Here is a 23759-nt window from a genome sequence, read left to right on the forward strand (position 1 = left end):
TTTTCCTCCCTCTTCGTTAATGTTTTGGATCGGCCAGAACGGACTTTATTTTTAAAGATTCCAGTAGTTTTAAATTTTTTATTATGGAATAATCGGTAGATTTACTTCTTCCTAACAATTTTGCTATTTCGCCATAGCTCTTGTCTTCATTATGCCACTTAATTATCAATTTCCTGTTAGTAATGCTTGTTTCAGATTCTTTTGGGCATATTATTACTAAAACTTCTGCAATCTTATTAATATTTACAGTACTAAACACGGGAAGTGTGGAATACTGACTGGAGCCACCAATGTTTACATTTTGTCATATTTAAAGTTTGTTTTGTTTTACGAGGTTCGTCGTTCGAATACTTTTGTGACGTTCATTTACTCGATGTTACTGTGGCGCTGCATTACAGGCGGTTAGGAACTCGTAAGAATCGTAGGAGTCAGAAAGGGAAAGGAGGGGGCGCGTTTCGTTCGGGCCTACTAGTGGACTCATCAGAAAGGCTTTCTAGCAGGCCCTGCCTTAGACGACTGGGATATTGGGAAGTCGTTCGAGGAATGTATATATAATATACATATGTATACCGAGGGGTCGGTCGAGCGCTTCTGAGAGCGCGACCCCTCTGGTAGCGAGCATGGGAGGCGACGCCACATTACCAAGAAATGTTTCATAACTAGTGTTGATATTATCAAAGACATTTGAAATTTAATATATGAAATCATCATTCTTATATGTTATTATAGAAATAAAAGTATTTCGTAATTCATAATATGACTCGTATTTTTTAAGCCCCAAACTTTTTACTTTCGAGCGTTCGAATGCTTTTGTCACTCACTGTGTTCACAGAGAAACATTGCATACATTCAAAGCATACAGTTGAAATCACACTCAGTCTACAAATAAATACAATTTCTCGAGAATTAACGTCTCTTTCTATTTAACAACTATCTCGGTATGCATTAATTTGCCGATCGGGAAGCGGACAGTCACGGGATATTCCAATTTCATCATTCCTGTGAGTGTCAACGCACCAAATGCATTGCAATTAATATAGAAGCATTGACAAAAGAAGGATTCCAACTATTCAATTTCGATTTGATCGAGCTTTTGAATTACGTGTAGTAAAAATTTCATGGCTTGTAAATCGCAAATTTTAGGATTGATGAAAATTTCATTTTTGTTTAATGAAATTTTTTATTTTTATAATGTTGTTATAAGATTTAGGATGACAATTATCGTACATATAAAAAAAGGTACAAATAATATATTATAACCAGTAACAATTGAGACCCAAATAAAGAGTACTGTAATTTGTTTCTATCCTTTTTTATAACATTTTATGACATTTGTCTAGTCTGAGATACTCCCAGTCTTTGATTAAAAAAACTCTATCTTACAGTATTATAATTTTTCAATAAAAAAAGATGTTTACAGAAGCTTACAGTATTTTTGTGTGCTGTTCTACACTGTTTTCTATAAAATTGTTTTAATATAGAGTAAAATCTTTTTTTTTAATAAAGTATTTCTGAATACAGCTTATAAAAAATAAACACCGATTGCCAGAAAATAATTTTTGATAATTTTACCATGGCAAGATGCATTCTTTTTACTGTTCGAAAGTATGATAGTTTCAATGAAGAAGAAAGTGTAATTCTACCTCGCATGCGTCGTGGCACTTATCGAAAAAGTGTCATTATAGTAAAATAGACCTAGTAGTACCATTTAACTCCCATTTCTGTCATTTTCTTCTATCTTCAAGATTGTGGACACAATGTTATAGCCAGTTCCAATTACGAAGTGCAGTCGTATGTGTTGATTTAGCATTTTAAACTTTCGTAACACGTGTTCCAGTTTGTATCACACGGTTACTCCTTATACTTTTCTCAACACGACGATTTTATTGCTCTTTTTTTCAAAATGCTAGTTTGTTCTTCGCTTCATGTCTAATATTAAAGTTTTTAAAGTTATGAATACAAATTTTTTTTAGATATAATTTTATTCGGACAATGAAATAGTCCAAACTGAAGTTAAAACTTTTTGTTGTATTAAAAAGTAGAAGATGATATATTTATCTTAAAAAAAAGGAGGAATATAGTAAACGACTACTATTATATGTACATAAATATTGTGTTATTTCTTATCGGAGTTCTGATCACACCTTTCGCTTTAAAATAGATTTTGGGAACGAATGTTGTACGTTTGAAAAGGTATTCCCGTTTCTGGTGACTTTTTTCTATAGAAGTAACTCGTGCCAATTTTCTTTTTTTGTTGCGGTTCATCACTGATTGATTGCTGCGATTTTTCCTCTTTTCTGTATCGACTGGAAAGTGCTGAAATGTCATTCGGCAAAGTCTTAATTTCTGCACGAGTCGTTAAGTGCTCTTTCATTGGTTTAAATGCTCGATTATATGTGTTGAAGTACAAAGAGTCGGTGCTCGATAAGCCAGTTAGAGATCACACCATAGTCATGCCGCGTAATGATGTGTTTCGCAGTATAAAGTCACTATTATCATTATTTACTGGGTACACCTACTCTGTTGTCATTACTTGGGAATAAACATCATTAACGCCTACAGATTATAGGCCCAGAATCCACTACAGTGGAACCTTGTTTATTCGAACCGGTCGGAAAACAGTGCACCACATTTCCTTATTAGTTTCGATGTTCGGTACATGAAAATTCAAACATGTGTAGATAGTTCCAAACACAATCTGAATCGAATAAAGCAAATTTATAATGTCTTTTTCACTTAAAGAAAATTGCAATTTTAAAGATTTCGAATAAAATTTGTTTTCATTTACGAATTATGTTCGCACACGTTAATTATATTATTTACTAATTGTTTTAATACGTGATGATATCCAAGATTATTATTATATTTATTACTAACAGTTGAGTGTTTGGAAATTGCGTCTATTGCATACCAGTTATACAACGTGTTCGATAGGCGGTAATACAATGTGGTCACTAATGATCACTAATGTGGTGATTCTGCAACAAAAAGTGAATCGAAATGTAGAATACAATTTTTCCAGTCGAGGCTTTGTCAAGGAAAATAATTTTGACAATTTGTAGGGCACACGATGAGTTGCCTCAATACAACGAACTTTGTCGTAGCATTCTGATTCGTTGAATTTTGAACAAAAATAATGTAATATCTTTTGTATTGGACAGCTAAGGCAAATTATTATAACATTTCAATGATTAAAAATGTAAATTGTCACGTTGAAAAATGTTTGTTGAAACTTATTAAGAAAAGTACGATTGTGTATGCATCAAAATGGGCAACATTTTAAGAAAAATCGTTTGTAATAACGTTATAACAAGTAAATTGAAAAGAATCTGTTTCGAAAGCGAATGTTCAAATTCTTACATATGTAACCTTGAATACCGATTAAAATTAATTCGTATAGAAATACCTGTAATATATGTACAAAGAGATCTCATAAATTGAGGCATCCTGGTGCACCATACTCGATACATTTTCAAAGTCGTGTTTCTTCAAAACAAAGCCTCGCATGAAAAAATTTTATTCTACATTTTCCATTCATATTTTTATATGGAATAAATAGAAATCGCTGAAACTTTTTTGGGTATATAGCATCAAAGTAAATTTTAAAATGAACATAGAAAACAGCATATATTATAATAGTTGATACATTTGTCGGGATTTACTAACAAGGAACCATCGATAACGGTCCGGCTTCGATTTTGATGAAACTTTGTACACTTATAAAGCAGCCAAAAATAATCGACACGTATTTTTTTTTAGCTGCGGTAACTCGAGTTTAAGGGGTGAAACCACCCCTTGAAGTTTTGGCTCGAAACGGCTATCTCGAAAACGGAAAGAGATACAAAAAAATTGTTAATGGGCGAGGTTAATGGTTTCTTATGTACAATAACATAGTGTTAAAAAATTTTAAAAAATACAATTTGTTTATAACAAAAAAAAATTTATTAACTTAATTTTTCATTTTATTGAAATTTTCATAATGACAAAAAATGACGAGCATTTTATTCCAAATCCATTGGTATGCGATTTTTTAAAATTGCCTCTTACAGTTTTGCAGATTTTGATGATTTACATCTTGCGCGCACATTCATTATGATAGTAGCCGTTCTAACTTTGATTTTAATGAAGCACTGTAGGCTTGCACTAAATTATACAGTAATATAGCGAGTAATAATAACAGTAACAAGTTTCTTAACAGCAATGAAAAGATTTTTTAAATAATTTGTATATATTTGGTTCATTATCATGCATAAAAATACAATTTTGTCCAAAGTGAATGACTTCATTATATCAAACTAATCGTATCTTTTTTTTAAAGGAATTTAGCAATCGTTTGAAAGATGGAACAAAGTCATCATTTCAATGATTAAAAGTTTGTTTGGGTGATTTCTATAAAGAAATAGTACATTTGTTTTTGAAAGACATCGAATTTATTTTTATACCTATTAATTTAGATAATTAAATTCTTAATTTCATTGCTCTTAGATCGCATTACTTGCATTAAACGTATGCACATCTTTATAGTAGATGTTCATTATAGCTGAAGGTCCATAAATTACACGATATACTAGACGTTTATTAAAAATAGCAACTGTCAAATGATGTATGACCTAGGAATGTAAGTACAGGACATCTAGACCTATAGCGTTAACACAGCAAACGTAAAAATGGCTGCGCCATGACCCGCAGAGGTATGCACGAGCGTTCATGGAACGTAAAACGCAGAACGGAAAGAATTACTACGTCCTCCGGCAAAAATTACTTCGGGCTTGTTACCGCAACAGGTTGTCGTCGCCGTATTGTAGATGCAGGGATCCGTACGGTGGTGTCCTACGGTTAATATGCATAGTTTACTGGCCGCGCGATAAAGAGGCCATTCTATTTCACGCAGAAACTTATACCGGTTTTATAGCGATAAATATCGATTTCACTGTCATAATCTTTATAGAAACCATAATATCGAAATACATACTTAAGATTTTAAGAATCATTACTATAGTTAGTACTACAAAAAGTATAGACAATATATTAGGTGTACAACTTTGTTTCCGCCGTTTTCCCCCGAAATTTCTCGGCTTCAACTCGTACGGCACCCAATTTTCTTGCTTTTGAATCATTCCCATGGCTTTGAGGCGTCAAATCTTCTTGAGTTTGACGCGAGTCGTGATGAAGTAATGCCTCCAATTTTGTATCTTCGAAAACCTTCTCTTTTCCACCGCTATGCCGGCCCTCAACGTCAAAATCATCGTTCTTGAAGAGTTGAAACCACTCACGACATGTTCTTTCACTAATAGCGGCCTCACCATAAGTATTTGAGAGCAGTCGTTGAGCCTCAGCCGCAGATTTCTTCGTATTGAAGCAGAAAATTAAAACCTCCCGTAAATGACTAGAATTTGGCTCGTAAACTGACATTTTCAAACGAGAATAACTTTATGATGCAGACACAAATCGACTAATGTTTCTATGGGGGTATGTTGACAGATGTCCAAGATGATAATTGAATGACATTTATGATCAATTGATTTCGACCACCACTTACCGCTAAAGCCAGCTATTGGAAAACGACGGAAGCAAAGTTCAGATTTCATGTAAATATTTAACAAGATAAGGATTGCAAATCCTATTGGTCAGAGTTTTTACTGCTTAGTGACGTACATGGTTTGGTTAAACCTTTAATAACTATTTTCTATTAGTTGGCATTCAATGTAGATTCTATTCTAACAAACAAGTACCATAGAGAGATGACTTGTTGGCTAAGCACCTACAAACTGAACAGCGCAGGGCCAAGGGGACTAAGTCTCCGCGCCATTTAATTCCCACCAGAAAACCCCGCTGTTACGTCATGTTACATAGTAGTAGGATCTCCATATAGACGAAAGATTCATTTTTGTTCTATTCATGGTTAATATTTTGAGCTTATGGCTACGCCAATGACGTCCAATATGGTTCTATTCTACTCTGTCTTCATACGTTTCGTTCGTGTCCTTCGTCACCTGATGAAATTGTAGTTGTGGTCGACTCAGTTAATAATGACAATGCGTGTGAGGGCAGGTGTCACTATTACGTTATGGCCAATCAGCGTATCTTGCCCTTAAGTCATCTCTCTATAGTACTTAACAAGGAGTAAGGAAACGCAGTTTACAAGCGTAGTCTGCATCGTCCCCCTTGCCTCATAATACAGTAATGATTCTTAAGATGAACATCGCTCCGGGGTTGGCACGTTCATCTTTCGAATAGCGGAGGCGAAATTCGACACCAGCAGATATTTATATACTACAATATCGTTGAGTCTCGGTGTTGCCTTTGTCTTTTGGATATCGAGTGAAAACGAATGAGAAAAAAACATTGTCTTTTGTACAAATCGTCGCTTGTATCGTTTTTTAAATGTCGTCTTTCACGCTTCACTGGTTCCTAGGAGGATCCTTCCAATTAAGAGGGATGGAAATGTTCAACTTACGAATCATGTCTGAGGTTCATTTTAAGAATCATCACTGTACTGCATTACCCGCTTTCAAACGTACATAATACAGTTGGTAGAAATAGAATAGAAAATTACTCTATTTACTTTTAGAGCTATTTCTATTACGGTTAGTGATATTACTTTTCCTCATTATTTTCACCACATTGTTGAGAAATAACAAGTACCTACGTATACCATTTTGTAGGTAATAAATCACTTCATGCGCATAATTGATCACTTCTATTGAAAATTAATCAGTATAATTCGTGACCTATTAATAAAGTGCGATATCCAGTCAGGCATATCAATTTCATTAAACTATATGCTGTTTGCTCTCCTGCAATGGTACAAAGATAATTTATACTGAAATGCAAAGCAAATACCTTTGAGAAATGCAATGTAACATTTAAACGGCATTTCAATATAAAAGTACAAACAATTAAATAGAATGAAATGCGATGCATTGACACTCGCGAGAATTATTGAAGATTTTGCGTTTATTCGGAGGCCGAATGTGAGTTAAATGTATGAATTTGACTGTGTGTTTTAGAATGTTTCAGTTTAACTGTTGTTTGAGAATATACGACTATTGGCGTACTGGAACCAAGTGTCAGTTCCTTGGTTATCCAGTGTGTTAGAAACAAAATAATGAACAGGTAATATAAAAATAAAGAAACAGTGGTGGCTTTGAATATATAACAGAGTTTATTTCTCTGCTGCGTCTGCACAGTTCCTAACAGCCTTCCCCGTTAATCGTCACTAACTCGTTACTTCCCGCGCCATCTTCCTCTCCTTTCTCTCGCCTCACATCGCCACCGTCCGCCAGTTGGCGCTGCTCTTCCACAGTCGTACCAATCCACAAAATAGTGTTAACGAAAACTTTGACGCCATCTCCACCCTTCCAAGCACCCTTAGAACGATGCCCTTGAAAGGAGGTGCGTGTCACGTCGGAATGAAGACATCGCAGAACGACGTTAGAGAAAGTTGCCATTTTTGGAAATAAATAGTCAATGTCGTCTCAAGTAGATGCAGCAACCCGAATTAATATGTATCGTTTTCTAAATGTCATCTTTCAAAGTTTTTTTCAAACAATAGATAAGTTACTATGTATTCATCTCTTTGTAATGTATTAGAAGGAACAGTTTAGGAATATTATAATTGTCTTGCAGTTTTTGGATGTTTACAATGAAAACAGCATTTTGAAATTTCAGGTACATCTGTTGCATAAATTAATATAGAAGTAATCAGTTCTTTCAGAGGTATAAAATGGTGTCATTGGAACTGCTATGATCTCACATTTTGACAATACATTACCATACCAATTATAAGACATTGTGAAAGTAATTTTATTTTATATATGAAGCTTCATCAAATATATGTATACATTTACATTTTAGTGAATTTTCAAAAATCCAGCATTTCTGCTTGAAATTGTCAAAATAAAAAGTTTATTTTATCTATGTAATTAATAATTAACATTGCAGATCGTTTTTATACTGTAAAAGTTACTTGTCACACTGTGCAAAAAAATTGTTTAACAGGTCAATCCGTCTAGATGAAAACTAAACAAAAAAGTAGTAATTCCGTATAGTTGTTTCAGAGTTGAAAATTCATGAGTACGTAACCCATTTTCGCTTACAGAGCAAATATCGTTAAATTCAACGACCTATATTTCTCTTAACAAATTCGAATCCAATAAAATGATCATTTAAACTTGCTGTAATTTTGAACTGCATCATATTTCAATTTCGCCAAACTCCGTGTCATTGAACGTAAAAAAATGATTGATTTGGCATGGAATGACTCCGCGTCTTTTTACGAGCGTCAGGAAGAAAAGTTCGAGAATGGATCAGCAAGATAGGTAAGAAAGTCACAATCGTAAAAGTTGCTCTGACGTTGAAAAAACTTGCACACTTCTGCTGACTGTGTCTAGTTCTAACGTTTTGTTCCTTCATCCTTAATAGTTATAATCGACGCGAGTTTATCTGGTCAACCAAGGACATTGAGAGGGTAATTTCTCTACACTGTTCAGTTAATGTGCTTCTCAATTGTTCGTCTCTTTGAGTAAATTTATATAGACGTGGTCTCTGTTTCTCGAATATTGAGGTACCTACATGTGAATGCAGTTCCTGAAGTTATTAGTAGTCGGAGAAGTGGCCTTGATAGTCACAGACTATCTGAGTTTCGCTTTATAGGATTTAAGTGATGCTCATAAGGAAACCACCTTTGTTCGTTTCAAAATGAGATTAGCCATTAAAATTCCTTCGATAGTATACCATAAAAGATTCCACAGCTTCGGCGAGCTCCCACAATTTTTAATAATATTATATTCATCAATCAGGTCTTCAACTGTTCCAGTGGAACAAAATGCGTCTCGTAAAATATTTTACATTGTTTTACTTTGACTAACCATACATATAATCTTTGTATACTTTCCTTTCATTCTGAAGTATTTTTTAAGAGGAAGAGAATTTATGATGCTCACATTAAAATTTTTAAATATATTTTAAATCTATTTGTTAATGGGATGTTAAAGGATCTTAAATTCTTATACATATATTTTACTAATTATTTGAGGTAAATAAAGCTTAATATTTACAAAATATTTGTAATTATTACAAATTAAGTTACTTTCAATATTTATTATTTTTTTATTACTTTTACTGTATCTTATATATTATATTAAATAGAAATAAAAACTATAAACTGAATTCAAAATAAGTAGAGAGCACAATTACGTCTAATGGAAATGTTTCAAATATAAAATGATTTTTCAATTAGAGATAGGTCTAGTGCCGACAAATTGAATATTTATAAGGATATATATAGACAGGTTAGATGATCTCCGAAGTCGCGTATATGTATTATACAGGACGTTCGGTCACGCCTGGAAAAAATTTTAATGGAAGATTATAGAGGCCAAAATACAACGAGTATCACGAATAGCAATTTGTTGATTGAGGCTTCGTTAAAAAGTTATTAAAGTTTAAAGTTCTGCCTGTAGAACGGCAACTTGAGAAGAGCTGCGTACGCGTGATAGTGGCTCTCACTCAGAAAACTGTAAGACTGTCGATACGTCAGTGAGTAGAGTCCCTCATGCTGAGTGAGAACCATTATTACGCGCACGTAACTATTCGCAAGTTGCCGTTCTACAGGCGGAACTTTAAATGTTAATAACTTCTTAAAGAAGCCTCAATCAACAAATTGGTATTCTTGATTTTCGTCTTATTTTGACCTCTAGAATCTCCCATTAAAATTTTTCCCAGGAGTGGCCGAACTCCCTATACATATTTTTAAATATACAAAATCACTAAAAATGTCGATGACTCTGAAAATAAGAAGTATAACAACGCGTACAAGTTCCAAGTTTGATTTATAGCCATGTCTAGTTTAGTCTTATCAATTTCTAAAAAAAAAAAAAAAAAGAAAATTCAAGTAGAAGGAAAGTGGGTCTGAAGGCTTAATAGAGAAAAGTAGAAATATTTTTTGCTAATTATTTAGTTCCGTTCAATACTAAAATTAATTAATGATATGTGTTTTGTACGTACAGAGTGTCTCGTTTGAAATGTTAATTTTTTTCAACAGCGGGATATAAAGAAACATTCGACGTCAGATTTTCCTAAACTTTTTTAATTACAGAATTCTTTTTGTCTCACAGTATGCATATTGATGGAATACTTTTATGACTGTCTAGGTTTTTAAATAAATATTTCATTTACAGTCAATGACTTTGCCTATACTAGTGAATAATATTAAATGTTACAACGATCAGAATATGTTAAATTAATTTATTTTATTTAATCTATTTAACCCTTCTTCGTATTACTGAACGTTGTTACACAACTAGATTTCTTTTATTATTATTAGAGACTAAAAACTCTGTACAAAATGGTTTTCATATTTGCTACGGAGTTTCATTTATATTAAATAATAAATATAGAGGAATATTTGAAAATATCTAAACGTGAATTTGGAAACGTGAAATGGTTAATTAAAATTTTTCATGGAACACGTGTTCGCATTTCATGGAATGTCGAGTGTTTCTAGGAGCATAGTTAAAGAAATCTGGTTCTATACGATGTAGATGGCACGGTTGTTGACCTCTACAGAAAAGTCGATGGATCGCCCTTGCAATTGTTTCAATTGTATGTTTTACAAACTTGTGCAGCTCTGAATAATTCGCATAATTTCTAAAAATATTTATCCTTGGCATTAAAAAAGAAATGTTTACAGAATTCTAACAAGAAACAATTTGTTCTTGAATTTGTTGTTGAAACATTTATTTTCGACATTTAAAGAAGTCCAGATTTCTTGTACTTTTCTGTAGATTCCTGAGGGAGAGAATTTCGGTTTTTCCAATCACACGACAATTAATAATTACAGGGATAATTAATAATTGATGTTTGTACATTGTAAAAGTAGAAACAAAAATGTCTAAAATATTAATGAGTTATATCTTTGTTTCACTCCTCTTCATATTTCAATCGAAAATTCAACTAGTGTTCATGAGATTTGTTATGTAAATGTTCGTTACATAATAAGTATATGTATTATAGTACATATAACCAAACGATTAATGGCAAACGATACTTTTCACAACTGGATAAATTGAGAACAATCATACAAATGACCATCATTCATATTTTGAGAAGTTGTTTTCCATCGTAAGAACGTACAATCTTATATACAATATGTTTAACAACGGGATAAAAATCATCGCAGCTTAGTTAGGATGTTATCCCAACTATTGTATTCACTTAATCTTGCATTATCTCATTTTCACTTATTTCATACATTGGCAAAAGTCAATTAAGAACGGCCAAGAAACAAATATACGAGTGTCTGAATTTTGTCATAAATCGCTTTATGTACATAATTGGTCGCTTTTGTTGGAAATAGATCAGTATAATTTGTAACATATTAATAAAGAGCAATGCTTAGTCAAGCATATAGTTTAATTTTATTAAACTATGTACTCATTGCTCTTTTACCAGCGATACAGAGATAATTTATTTTGAAATTAAATGGAAAATACTTTTGAAAAATGCAACATTGAATATTTTAAATTTACATAGATTGAGAAAATTCATAAAATTAAAACAACTATATATTTAGGTTTTTGTCTAAATAAGTAAAATGTACATTATTTCTTCTTACAAAACAAGGAAGCATATGAAAAGAACTTTCTTCTACAAGAATATGCTTACAGGGAAAACTTTTATGGAATATGAAAATAATTAATACACATTTTTCAAGGCCTCGTTTAATTAATTGATTTTACTTCAACGGTTTCTCGTGTATAAACTTGATATTTATTAGTATAGGTACGTATGAAATCTATTATTGCAAATATATATCAATTCAGTTTTTCTTCCATTTGATTCCTTCCGTATACTAATATATTAATATTATATTACTTCGACACGAATTACTACAATTATTTCCTGAATTTAATCCCAATTTATTTATAATATTACATTGACTCGTCATGAATTATTATATTCGGTGTCTATCTCAGCTTAATACCAATTTCTCAGAGAAAAGGTATGTTAACGTCATATAGAATATTGTACTTGATCGTTCGACACGTTGATATAAATACCCACAAACGTGGCTTCATTTAGATTAACATAAATTACCGTGCGTGTAAATTTCTGTTTTGCGTTCTACGCTGCTCTCTAATTTGAATATCGACAAGCACATAATGCGAATAATAAACAGGAACAACTGTTTGTGTCTAAAGTCAATCAATAATTATTATTATTAATTATTAATGATTCGATTAGAGTGTTGAATTTTAGGAATTACTTTGTGAAAATTAAAATTCAAGCAAGTGAAAATATTTTATTTTAAATGGAATTCATTTCTCGGTTACAAGATCCGTTCAAAAAGTTCAAGGATTTTATGTGTAAATCGTTTATTATTAATCTTAACAATTATTACGTAGGATCGTGTTGAAAATAGTTCCCTTTTACACTTAATAATTCATTTTCGAAGTCTTTTTTCCAGTCTTTGAATCGTCGTCCTTTTAACATTTCTCAAAACGAAGAAATAACTCTATCATGAAAGATAAAATAAATATGATAGTTTTGGTAGTTAATAGTTTAATGGGAAGTGTGCATCGTGTTAAGAATTGCATAATTATTTATATTATTTCCAGTCTTCTTTTTGTTTTTCCGTTAAGTTAGATAAAACAAATTTTGACGCTACTTTTTCGTACGAAAATTGGTTTAAAATTGCATAACGTGTACAAAACAAGATTTTCACATTTTATCTGCAAGCTGTTCGTAGAAGATCAATAATTTCCTCGTTTTCTGTCGGTAGTCGCAGTTACAGCGTTTCTTCGAGTCATCTTTGATCGATGTTCGTTTGTTTTAAAATATGCTATATCACTCTTAATTTTTTGAACGTTTCAGGCAGCATTCCCAAATGCCGTACTCTTTTCTTATTTGTAATCAAAATTTATGAATTTTCACTGTTCTTGAAAATCAGTTATTCGGGGAAATCACTGCTGATATAAAATTTATTCTCAAAAAATAATAATAATTTAGCCATTAAGGGGGTATTCTAGTGTGAAGTGCATTTTTTTAAGCTTTCTTGAGGTATTTTTTGCTAATAAACTACTATATCTTTTGTAGTCTTTAACATTTTTTGGACAAAAGAAAGTTAAAATTTGTGGCACTGCTTATTCTTAAATATAATCAGTTTTAAAAAAGATCGTCTATCATTACTTTGTTTATTTTAGGAGTTCAGGCATAAGGTTTTGCAGATATATTTTTCAAATTATATAATTTAAGAAAATGCAAGAAACAAAAAATCGATTTTTTCAAAGGTTCACAATTAAAAAATTGGCCAATTTCTAGCAAAAGAATTAACGCTTCTCCTCGCCAAGTTCCAGATTTGTATATTATTTCGATTTATTAAGAATGTCTCCAAACTTTTTGATCAAACCTTGTATTTTGTGAATTGTATATCCAAATAAAATGATGTCTTTTAGCTATCACACATTGTCAGAATAGAAATAAAGAATTTAGTGATAATTACTATTGAAGTGATTTGATAACAAAACTATTATATAACTACTATTTCCATCCCTCTACATTAAATGTTTTATATAACATTAAAATAATTTCTTCAATACATACTTTCTTGCAACCTCATACAGATTATAATTTCTAAAAAATTGTTGTAGTTGTGCTTGCCGTCGATGTTATTCAAAGATAAGTGTATCCATGATATGAGGTTAATAGTTTTGTTAGTATAATTCCAAAGGTTAATGCTGCTAAGAACATTATGTAAGCTGACTTGAGTGTGAATAGCTTCTGCCAGTGACATTCTAGTGCCAAGGTAATTAAATCATTTCAAAGGACATTCAACTATGCCACCTGCGTTCAGCAAACAGTACTAAGGAAACACACTTGTGGATATTAAACCGCTCGCTGTACCATATTGAGTTTCGCGACTGCTTTTCAGAATAAGAGCTAATACTATTTGTCGAACAAAGTTAACAAACATATAGAATTGACAAGAAATTTCATACTTCTACATGTAGGGAAAAGTAATTCGTTATTATTTGTTACTAAATTACATTTCTTGCAATTTTAAAACTTTCAATTTAATTTCAATTGCTACGTAATGTTTAGTATAGTTTGCGATCTGTTGGATCTCACAAGAATTTGAGGTTCATCAAATCCCAATCTACGTATTTATTTTTTCCAGTATTAAATTTAGTGGTTCAATATTATCTAGTATCATCCAGTATTGATCTATCTTCGGAGTATGCTGAAATTGGTTGTAGTCAAATCCATTTTATGTATTTGAAAAAATACAGATAATATAGTTTTTGTGAACAATGTGGAGGTGGGGTGTTTATGTTTCTGTGACCTTCCTCCTTTGCATCCCCCATTGCATATAATGTCCTTATAAGTAAATTTATTACCTCAAAGAGTTTCAGCTTAATGTAAACTTTTCTCAAAAAATTATAAATATTACCCATGTTGCATAACAGATGACAATCTTACCACGAAAGACAGGTTGACGCCGATCGATGACAGAAATACGCAAGTGTACCTACATATGTGGACGAAAATCCGTTGTACGCACCATAAGCGTGTAAATTGCGTCAGCCAGATTAATGTCACTGTCCTCAACACCCTAAATAGCTGTTTAATTAAATAAACGACCACCAACAGAAATGTTTTCGTCCATACTGAGCCAGCTGGACACCGAACCATTGCCATTAAGTTTAATCATGCAACGATTAGATTAATCATTGGGTGTCGCGTACGTGAAAAAACTCTGCACAGAGAATTCGAGAGTTGCGAAGTTTAATTACAAAAGAGTCGTGTAACACGTTTGTAGCTTAATTAAAAAGACATGTAAAATAAATATGTATCTACTCCTTCCTCTGTGTGATATATTTTTCTGTGTACCCTATCGTTTTGACCTTTATAATTAATATAATTACAGATCCTTTGTGAGAAAATGTTTATTTTAGAAATAGAAATTAAAATGAAACGACATCGACGTTTTTGCAAACTGATACGGAGCCATTTTTAACAATATTTTCTGTTTTACGTTAAATTTGAATTAAGATATCTCATTTTTGGAGTAGCAATACATTTGTGGACCTAAAACTTAACTTGCAAAAATGAAGGAACCATTAGGATGGTGAACAATTAATATGCCCTTAAAATTTAATCTCCAAATAAAATAACGTGTGGAATTCCTTTTGTTACTGTTAAAATTTCTTCAGCAATTAGTAGATCAACTATAATTACTTCATTTAGTACCTTACAATTCTTTTGTATATCTTCTAGAAATATGTACCTTGGAAAATATACAGTTTTGAAGACATTTATTAAAAGTAATGTATTTTTCTTAAGAAGAAATATAACTTCCCACTTTGTTGTATTTTAGTATAAAGTATATTGTATTTTATATGTATAAAAAACAAACAATTTATTTTCCATAAATTGGAGCTTATAAAACATAGTCTGGATTACGTAGAATTAACACCTGAAATGAATGATCAATTGAGTTTATATTGGGCAATTTCTATAAATTACTATAGAAATTAAAATTACATGGTACTTTCTAATTACAAAATTAAAGTATAAAAATGATAACCTGATTAATATTGCAATATTCTCGAACCATATCTTTTTACCGTTCATTGTCTGCAAAGATTGAAATTCCATAGTTTACTTCAGAACTCGTAGAATAAAATTCATAAAAATTATTTTTCTTTATCTGGGTAATACAATTTGTGGTCCGATAGTAAAATAAAATGTAATTTATTCAGGTCTAATAAACCATAAAGCGAAATTGCAAAGGTAACGAAGAAGAGATGTTTTATAAAACTGTTTCGATAGTAATACACAAACACGGAAATTCCCCGCGACCGACTGGCGTGCTTTTCTTGGGGGTTCTCCTACGGTCGACCAGTGCTCCAACGTAAAACACCGTCGTGCGGCCATTAGCGTGCCACACAATTCACATAACCTGTAGGTACATTAAAATGAAAATCATAATTAGCCTTCTTTGTCTGGATAAGACAATTCACCAAAGAAAAATAAATTTGTAAAATAAATAAGATATTATATTCTATATTAATATCATTTTCACGTTACCAACTTTATAATAGTTTTCATATTGTTAATTAGATATAAAAAAGGTCTAAAACATTCAAGTAAAGGTCACGTCACGCGTCTTTCCTTGCTCTTCGCTTCAGTTTGAATTTATTATGCCACAAACAGCAAAAAACTTAAATGCATTTTTACACATTTTCCCCATAGTCTTGTTAAGAAGTAGATTCTCTGATAAGTTAGCGAACAAACGCTTCTTCTTTGGTTAAAATCCTGTCTTCGTGTTTCTGAAGTTCACCGTCTAGGCTCGTATAAAATTATAATTTCTAGAAGATTAAAATTTTCGATGGAAGGCGAATGCACCCAAGACAGTGCTCAAAACTCGTGTCCCCGCGATTAAACATGGCGAGTACGACAAGGAAACTTTGGAAGAAGTTTCTAACTACGGGAACGAACATTTAGTAAGTGGCACCGCGAAAAGCGTTGAACGTTTTGTAAAAGTACGCATAATCGTGTTACTCATAACATGCATTTAATTATATCTTTCGAAGAATGAAACTGTACAGAATTTGTATGAAACTTGTTTCGAAATATTTAGAAAATATTACAAAAATGGTTATAATAAAAGTACTTCACGAAAATCTTAGGCAATATTAATTATTCTGCTATCGAGTTTTTCTATTAGTAAATCTGAGGACTGAAACAGTTCCTGATGTTACTTCTATAATATTTAGAAACAGTTTCAAAAATTTATTTAAAAACTTTTATTTCAAATTTTATTTTCCTACTATTATTTTAGTGTTTATTATTGAAGTTATTGGTCATGGTTTCACTTGTGTGTATTTTTAATTTTTGTTCGTTTTTAAAGAAAAAAACATGGTGATGTTTATAGATACAATTTTTGATGAATAGAAATTGATATTCATAGAATAGATTCATTTTCAAGAAAAGAAGTATAGTATAATACAAATTGGGTTTCACTATAAAATTATGTATAAAAATGAAAATAAACGAAAAATATTTCATTTATTCATCGTTATTTTCTCAATCTCCTCTCCATGTTTAAGCATTTTAATTATGTGTTAAAAGAGGGGCAATTTCTACAGCCAGTTTTATTTACTAATGTGTGGAAAACAATAATCTTAACGATCCTTTTAATTATTATTTTTATATGTATCAAAATTTGACAATACACTGAGAAGACTATTTATTTATAACTTGCAACACAGTAACACGCCGATAAGTATGTTTAATTAATTTATTTATATCCTAAAGAGGATTAATTACAGTTGGGCAAATTTTATTCACGAATAACGAATGAAAAATTTGGATTCATTCATAAACTAACTTTTACACATTACATATTTCACTCGCCCAGGTATCGGTTTGAAAAATCTATCAATAGATTCTAATTTACAAACGAATTTGTAAATAAAACGTAAAGGAAAGTTAGTTTACGAATGAATCTAAATTTTGTATTCGTTATTTTCGAATAAAAATATTACTTAACTCTGGGATCAACATATTTTTGAAACATAGTTAATATGCACTTTCTATTAAACCAATAAAACTCACACCGAAACCAAAATTGTTACGCATTTACGAGCAAATAAAACTCAAATAATTTACATAAAATCTTTATTTTTACAGTTTTAGTACCTACGTAGTAAAGTATATTAATGAATTTAGTGTCTATTTAAATCTAAAGTAATATTTATAAAAACCAATTGATTACAATATATTTGATGCTATTGTTACTTTTAACAAATGTATTTTCATTTGTCAGTCCTTAATCATTATTGATTTCACATAGACAATATTGTTGGCGGCTTTCTAGCTTCACTATTTTCACCATCATATTCTACACGCGTACACCATCGCGTATACCTTCTTTTCCTATACGGTCACGTTTTTTTTTCGAACGGCAACAAGTTAGACAGGAAGTTTATTGAAACGTTGAATGTCGAGTCCAATATAAAATACCTTGTTTCACGACGGTAATTGGAAAATCCCTGCAGGATTGATTCAGACGCCTCAACTTTTCCATTAATATTGTTCCATGTACACGTGATCGGTTGCGAGAATTTCACATAATTATTAATTTCGCTCCTTCTTTCTTCTCGTGAATTTTTATAAACACATTTTATCCAATATTCTTTGTCGCAGTAAAAATCTCCTTCGACGTTAAATTTAAAAACTTTCGATCATCTAATTTTAATCTATTCCAGTGAAAGTTGATTGTTATTCTTATCAAATAAAAATACAAATTTCATAAATGTAAATATCTATATGAAGAAAAGAAAATTCTTTTAAAAATGATTTTATATTGGAAAAAACAATCGTAATGGATAATAAAATGGATACTTCTAAATAAGATTCTATATACACATATGTGAGAAGATACAATAACCATTATTTTCTATCAAATACTATTATAATACGCTTATAAACAAAAAGTAGATATAAAATATATATTTAGGATCGTGAAAGTGAGTAGAAATTAGTTTAAAGTACTTGAAACTAAAAATTATGCCATGAAATAAACGATAACCATCATAAACATTATTATAATCAATTTATGTCAAAATTAGATCAAAGTTTTAAACTAAATAAGGACTTGTTAGTATTTGCTAACAATATATTTAATTTTCAGAAATCGTGTGAGAAGCGAAATATGTATTAAGAAATTCTGATTGCGCAGTTTTCTTCCTTCGATGAAAGATTTATCAGGCTCTCGTAATTGATTACATTTGTCTAATGGTTCCCCAGACCTTTATTTAACGAGCGTTTCTTCTCTTAATTATATCTTACAAGTAAATGAATGTAGGAAGTCTTTATCTGAGTCAGGATTCAATTTCATGATTGAATTTCACACACTTTCAGAAACTGTGAGGTTACGTGAAAGTGAGAATTTATACTTCAAAGATTGATTTTTGTATTGAGCTAACTGCGTACGAAATCAACACCCCCCTAATACAATTTTCATTAATTTTTATGTTTTTATATTTACCTAGAAGTAACTCGTAGTAATACTAAATGGTAAATCGTTTAACTGGCATTAATAATGTTATTTAGTTGTTCGTCACACCAAGTACTATGATTATCTAGTGTTTATATGTAGCGATTTGAGACTATCTACATAAATTTTGTGAAATTCTATGGCTCATTGCGTTTTATATTTTCTAACAAAACTGTTAATTGATTCGAATCATTTCTAAGCCTCTTCGTATATTTTCTAACTACAGTATTGTCTCTATAGAAGCGACGCTCTCGGGGCTCAACGCTCGGCTATATCGTGGACGAGAAACGATTCTTGATACTTTGTTGACGCCTACTGGAGGCGGCGAGTATAGAAAAGAACAGCGAGCATATGACAAAGAGGGACTGAGCGGCCGAGCATCGCCGAATTTGCTATCGCTTCCTTCGCTTCGGGTCGGCTGTAACGAAACACAGGCGATGTTTATGCGAGCCTATACGAAATCGGTGTTCTAATTCTGACTTCTACCTCTCTTGGTAGAGGTCGCAGAATGAAATACTGATTCTGTATAGGCTCGCGTAAACATCGCCTGTGTTTCGATACAGCCGACGTGGAGTCACTTGAGCGATGCATGCCTTTGATTTCTTATTGCGTTAGTAAATAGGACCTAAATTGTATATCGTATTTGGTGTCATTTTAATCAGAAAAGTGTCACGAATATGTTGATGAAGTTTGAAAAAAGGAAGAACAAAAATAAAGATGAATTTCGTTGTTGATTTAATATTGTATATGTACTAGTTAAATCGTGTAATAACTTCAGTACATATATGTATGTATCGATCGTTTACTGCAATAGTGATATAACCCGAAAAGATATACATAACTTGCGAATTTAAACTGTTTAACCAACTTATTTTACTCTGAGTTGTCTCACGATTTCGGCAAATAAATGATAGGTCAATTAAATTACAATTCCTTTTTTCAGATGAGGATACACTTTAAAGAAAGGTCAAATGTATATTATAATTTATGAAAAACAATAATAAAAATTATGTTGTACTTGATCTTAGTTAAATCAGAAAACTGTCACAGACATGTTAAAAGTTTCAAAACAAGAAAAGGAAAAATAAAAAATTTGTATTATTGCACTAGTGTTGCCTTAGTAATTTGAGCCCGTATCGTATGACAATGTTCGACGACCGACTGTCAAACGCGCCGCTATCTTGGGGAACCGCCCATAGGAAGGCATACTCGCCGATACAGCGAGTGCTTAGTTCTAACGGTACGCAGTGGGGATAAGTAGAGGGGATATGATATTTGCCTATATCGTGGACGAGTTCCGAGCTTATATAGAGAAAATACTGTACTTCAGATTTCATTGATGGAATCCCCAAATCCTTTCTTATTATCTCCTTCGTGATGGATTTCCTATAAATAGGTCGAGAATCAAAAGAAGTATACACGAATCTTATTAGGTTTAAAATGATATGAAATTAATTACACTGATTCGAATACGCTTATAGTGTTGTTGAATAAATTAAATATATGCATCTACAGCTAGAATATCGTAAATCGAAATAGTCTTGGAAATTCAGTTATTATACAGGGTGCTCGGCCACTCCTGGGAAAAAATTTAATGGGGGATTCTAGAGGCCAAAATAAGACGAAAATCAAGAATGCCAATTTGTTGATTCAGGCTTCGTTAAAAAGTTATTAACGTTTATAGTTCCGCCTGTAGATAGGCAACCTGCGTACAGCTGCGTGCGTGCGATAGTGATTCTCACTCAGCATGAGAAACTCTACTTAGTGACGTATCGACAGCCTTACAGTTTTCTGAATAAGAATCACTATCACGCGTACGCAGCTGTTCGCAGATTGCCGTTCTACAGGCGGAACTTTAAACGTTAATAACTTTTTAACGAAGCCTCAATCAACAAATTGGTATCCGTGATTTTCGTCTTATTTTGACCTCTAGAATCTTCCATTAAAATTTTTCCCAGGGCTGGCCAAACACCATGTACATATGTTAGAATCCAATAGTATGTAATTGTAATCAATTAAACCAGGCTTAAGTACTTTGCAATCTCTAAATAAATAAAAGTAGCAACCCCTGGCGTTGTAAAATAACGGTGAAAAATAAATTATCCGGCTAAAGCAGGTACATATGCATGGCTTATCCCGGAATGGCGCAATAAGTGGCGCGTGTGCCGTCGAATGGCTTTGCGGCTGACACGTGAGGTGTCGGCTGGCTTTGACATATAACGTCACACGTGTAATATGTAATCGTCTCGTTGACGCATTGTGCTTCGATTACCGTGGTCCTAGTGCATCCCCTCGTTTTCTTTGCTACGATACCTGCAAATTGACTGGTGGTTTCTCCTGGGTCCAGAATTTCAACCTTTGCCCATTTGTCTTCGATAAAAAGGTTACTTCTTATCTCGTATCAAAGAATTGGGAATACAACAAATCGTGGATAACTGCGAGAAACACGGGACCGAAGTCTCACAGTTATAAAAGCATGATTAATTTTCAGTTCCCAGAAAGGCATGTAGAAAAGGGCAGCAAATAAAGGATAAATAAGAATAACACAATGTGAAACTTATTTATTTTTTATTTTTTATTAATGGGATCTTTATTAATATATTTGTAAGGTTTTTCTCAGTAAAACAAAACCAAATACGATACAACTTGGATCATATTTGCGTATTAAACGAGTGACAATAACTCATTTTTTTGGCTTTCGAGAACACGATCTTATACTCCATTAGAAGTAGGTTACAAACGAATTATCTCGTCTTTGGTCTTATTTTAGTCGGAAAACTTTCACAAATACATTGGTAAAAGTTTTATTTATTTATTATGTATTGTCTTATCGATATTTGAGCTCAGATTAGGTTACACTACGCAGTCCGCTCGACGTTGAGCTTCTTCGGTGTGTGAAGGGAAGTCCCCTTTCTACATATAGTAGGGATGACTATCATTCACTTATCCGATCGAAAATTACTTGCAGTTATCCAAGCATTTCACGATATTTTTGAGCGAAAATTACACGATGTAATAACACCAAATTTACTGTGATATTTACAATACTAATGAAAATATTACGAGTACTTTTGTATGCAATTTACTCTAGTAATAAACTAGTTATGAATAACATCTCGAAACCGGTTCATAAAAAAACACGATTGCGTCTTATACAATAATTGGGAACGAAAAGGACAGATTATCATCCTCTATAAGTGTAGCTATAGTCCAAACAATGCGGAATTAAGAAACTCCCAAATTGATAAAGTAGTGAAACTTTGAAGGGGTAAAACGGAATTTATTCGAAGTTTTATATACCTTATTTTTACATTGTATCAAGAATAGAAAAAGATAATTTTGTTTCGAACGTAAAATTGTAGTTTCACCTCAAAAGTAATACTGATAACTAAAGTTGTCACGAAACTTAGTTAATTTTCTAGTCGATGAAGTCAATCGTGAATAAATGTAATTAATGTATTATATAATATTATTAATAACCAGTTCGATTTCACTATTCATATCATCCCATTAATTTCTTTACATTGTACTTGGTAATTGAAAAAGTCATCCAACTTCTATTATGCAGATCAAAAATTCTACACACGCTGTTTCACATCCATAAATCTAAAATTGAAGATATCACAAGATCTGGATAACTAACTTTTAAAGAGGTTAATTCTCTTCTAATCAAGATTTCGTGTTACATATGTATATACTAATTATTTATTAAGAGCATTATTCTCATGAAAATGAATTTTATGAGCGGAATTCACCGGATTTAGGATTATTGAATTTCTTTTTTATATGGGGAGCTCTAATGGAGTATGAAGTACCTGTTAAATGTTCTGTAATTATTCAAATGGAGAATAAGGCAATTTTACGAGGAAATTATAAACTTAGAATGTCATTTATTGTCAATCACTTGTTCTTTCACCAATAGGTGAAATGCTTGTCTCGTGTGTAGCGGTCATTTTGATCAAAATATTTAATAACATTTCCATTCTTGTAAAGTGATAAAGGGAGTAAACCTGGATTATTTAGAATTTATTTATTCCTAGAGTCTTAGAACTTTAGATTTCGATATCTCTTGATCGAAGTATTTACGAACATAAATTTTCTTAAAATTTTCTTAAGAAAATGTTTTTCATTCCAATGTTCTATACTTATATTTCAAGAGTAGTCATTTAATCCGAAAGCACCCTGTATATTTGTAGAATTCAAAATACACGCAAAAACTTTTCTGAACTTTGTTATATGCTTTTTTTCAAAATTCTCTGACCATCGACAGTTATAATTATTACAGCTGTATTGCATTACATTGTCAAATTTCATTAATGTCAGTAAAAGTTACATCTGAGACGTCCTTTGTAAGACGATGAAGTATGCATCAACGTAAGTACATAGACGGCTGTCTCTTCGATTGACCCAGTTTCGATGGAATCTTGAGTTTTCGCAGACGTTCTATCACGAACGTGTATGACTCAAATTTTCTCATCAAACTACAAGAGAAGACAAGTTCGAAACACTATGAAACTACTGTGTGTCTCTGTCATGAATGGTGTGTCTTGTACTGAACATTGATGAATCACGTTACATAACTGAAATACATCATCCTAAACAATTTACAAGTACATTAGTCTATTGTACAGAGAAGAAGAAAAAGCATGTTAGCTATTAATTTAACCACGTTTTATGGTAATGCAGAATTGCA

Source organism: Colletes gigas, unplaced genomic scaffold (assembly GCF_013123115.1).
Source record: "Colletes gigas isolate AHSC1104 unplaced genomic scaffold, ASM1312311v1 Colletes_gigas_Sc00046, whole genome shotgun sequence".
Lineage (NCBI taxonomy): Eukaryota > Metazoa > Arthropoda > Insecta > Hymenoptera > Colletidae > Colletes > Colletes gigas.